The sequence below is a fragment of the Dipodomys merriami genome, unplaced genomic scaffold, assembly GCF_024711535.1.
Source record: "Dipodomys merriami isolate MVZ:Mamm:240054 unplaced genomic scaffold, mDipMer1.0.p SCAF_56, whole genome shotgun sequence".
Taxonomy (NCBI): Eukaryota; Metazoa; Chordata; class Mammalia; order Rodentia; family Heteromyidae; genus Dipodomys; species Dipodomys merriami.
Genome location: NW_027206135.1, coordinates 2,173,465 through 2,176,110, shown reverse-complemented (window position 1 = coordinate 2,176,110; position 2,646 = coordinate 2,173,465). Strand labels below are relative to the sequence as shown.

At 50.1% G+C, this 2,646-nt stretch overlaps 1 pseudogene; it reads left to right on the top strand.

The window, feature by feature from the left end:
- The first annotated feature begins 579 nt into the window (after window positions 1-579).
- On the top strand, window positions 580-2,051 carry LOC138812060 (protein FAM171A1 pseudogene; annotated as a pseudogene).
- The last annotated feature ends 595 nt before the right edge of the window (window positions 2,052-2,646 follow it).

The window sequence follows — 2,646 nt, the reverse complement described above, 5'->3', positions numbered from 1 at the left end:
TTCCTTCTTACCATGCATGAATAACATGCTAAAAAGGGAAAGAAGTCCTCTGGAAACTCCTGGTACAGGCTGTCTTTCCACTCTCACCAACAGAGGCACAGAGAAAATTCTAATTTAGAAACACTGATGTGATATTTCTTGCATTCCTTTATTATGAGAGAAAAAAATGTATTGCTGTTTAAAATGCATTTATTGCTGTTTAAAAATGTATTGCTGTTTAATTGTACACCTCTATACATGGTTCTTTCCCAATGACAGAAAGAGAAGCTAAGAGAAATTAACTGACATTTGGTGAGCTAGCGTAAAAGAGGAACCAGAAATGGAGAACTCTTGGTATTGTGAGGAAAGATCTCTATGCGAACAATATAAAAAACAATCCAAGGCGGAGCGGCGGCGGCGGCGGCTGGGGCTCTAAGGAGAAGCCGGGCCAGGGCGGCGGGGGCCGCGGGGATCAGCGGGCGCGGCGCGCGCGCGGAGCCAGCCCCATGGAGGGAGGCGCGGCGCCAGGCCGCCCGTGACGCGCCCCTGCCGGGCCCGCTGGTGCAGACCCCGAGCCGCCCGCGGCCCGGCGGTGCAGAGATGAGCAGGTCCGCGGCGCTGCTGCTCTGCTTGCTGGGCTGCCACGTCTGGAAGGCGGTGACCAAGACTCTGCGAGAGCCCGGCGCGAGAGCCCAAGAGGTGACACTGAAGGTCCACATTAGTGACGCCAGCACCCACCAGCCCATTGCTGATGCGCTCATTGAGATGTTTGCCAACCAGGTCTCCATGGCCTCGGGCACAGCGGGAACAGATGGCACCGCCTTCATCAAGTTCCAGTGTATCAGCTGATTGTCAACAACAGGAGGCATGCTGATGTGCCAAAGTCGGCCCCATGGAAGCCTCTCTGGTTACCTGTATTTTCTTCACTGAGCCTCGGCCTGCTTCCAGAAAGGTCTGCTACTCTGATGGTCTATGACGATATTTTCCAAATAGTATCAGGATTCCAAGGCTCCCGGCCATAGCCTCGCGTCCATTTCCAGAGGAGAGCCCTGAGGTTGCCCGAGAATGCCAGCTACAGTGACTTGATGGCCTTCCTCACAGCCGCCAGCTCCACCTCCGAGGTGGACAGCTTTTCCCTGTTTGAGAGGACTGGACGGAAATGGAACAGGGAACAGCACCAGGTATGATCTGACCCCGGTCACGGCCATCGGTGTGCACCTGCTCAGCAGTAACGGGACTCCAGTGCTGGTGGACGGCCCCATCTATGTCTCCGTGCAGAGCAGTCTGAGGCACAATGCTTATGTTGCAACATGGCGTTTTGATCAGAAGCTGGGAACGTGGCTGAAGAGCAGCCTAGGGCTGGTGCACCAAGAAGGCAACCAGCTGGCGTGTACATTGTTCCCCAGCTGGGATACTGGGTAGCAGTAGTAGTCTCCTCCCATCCCAGGGCCCGTCACCACACAAGACATTACCACATACCACACGGTGTTTCTTTTGGCCATTCTAGGAGGAATGGCTTTCATTCTTTTGGTTTTGCTGTGTCTCCTTTTATACTATTGCAGGAGGAAGTGCTTGAAGTCCTGTCAGCATCACAGAAAACTACAACTTCCTGCAACCCTTGAGAGTTCCAAAAGGGACCAGTCAACATCAGTGACCCACATCAACTTATTGTTTTCTCCACGGGCATCAGAGTTTCCAGGTCCATTGGCTGTCTCCAGTCATGGCTCCCCAGAGGCTCCAGGGACAAAGGAGCTGCTGGGTGGGGCCCGTTTAGAAATGATGTCCCCCAATGGAGAGGGGGACCTGCATACACCCATGCTAAAACTCTCCTATAGTACCTCACAAGAATTTAGCTCACAAGAGGAACTGCTCTCCCATAAAGAAGAGGATAAAAGCTAAGCATCCTTTGATAACATGATGCCAAGTGGGATGCTAGGGAAAGATTATCACAAATAGAGATTTTTTCCTTAAAGGTCAGAAAATCTCTGGAAAGAGAAGGCTACCAGTCTTCTGGCAACCTCCCCAAGAGATCATCTGGGACTTCTTTGAGAGGTCATCTGGGATCTTCTTGAGAGGTCATCTGTTACTTCCCTGAGAAGTCATCTGAGATCTCTTCAAGGGGTCATCTGGGATATGTGGCTTATCTCCTGAGAAACATCGAAAGGAACTTAGGACTCTGAAATCCAACCTTGTTGAACTTAAAAATCAGCTCTCTGAACTTAACAAAAAATGTGGTGAAGAAAAAATTTATGCACTCCTGTCTGAAAACATTGGCTTGAAAAAGACTGAACCTCCAGTATGTGCCAGTCAAAACCCATGAAGAGGTTAAAAATGCACCGATAGCAAGTTGGAGAAAACTAAGAGAATTATTGGACATGAAGACAAGATTTGAGATACAAATCAGGAACTTGTAAAAGTTGTAAAAGTTCCTGATTTATGAGAAGATGAGAATGAAATCCTCAAAAGGAACCTGGAAGATACTCAGAATCAAATAAAAGCCAAGTACCTCAGCCTGGGTGAACACAAGACCAAATCAGGGGGGCCACAGGTCAGAGGCTGAAGGAAACTCAGGATGCCAATGCTGCCATCCTTGCTGACTACAAGCAAGGCTAGGAGGAGCTCCTGATGCTGCATGCAGAAATCAAGGCCCAGAGGAAGGTGCTGGAT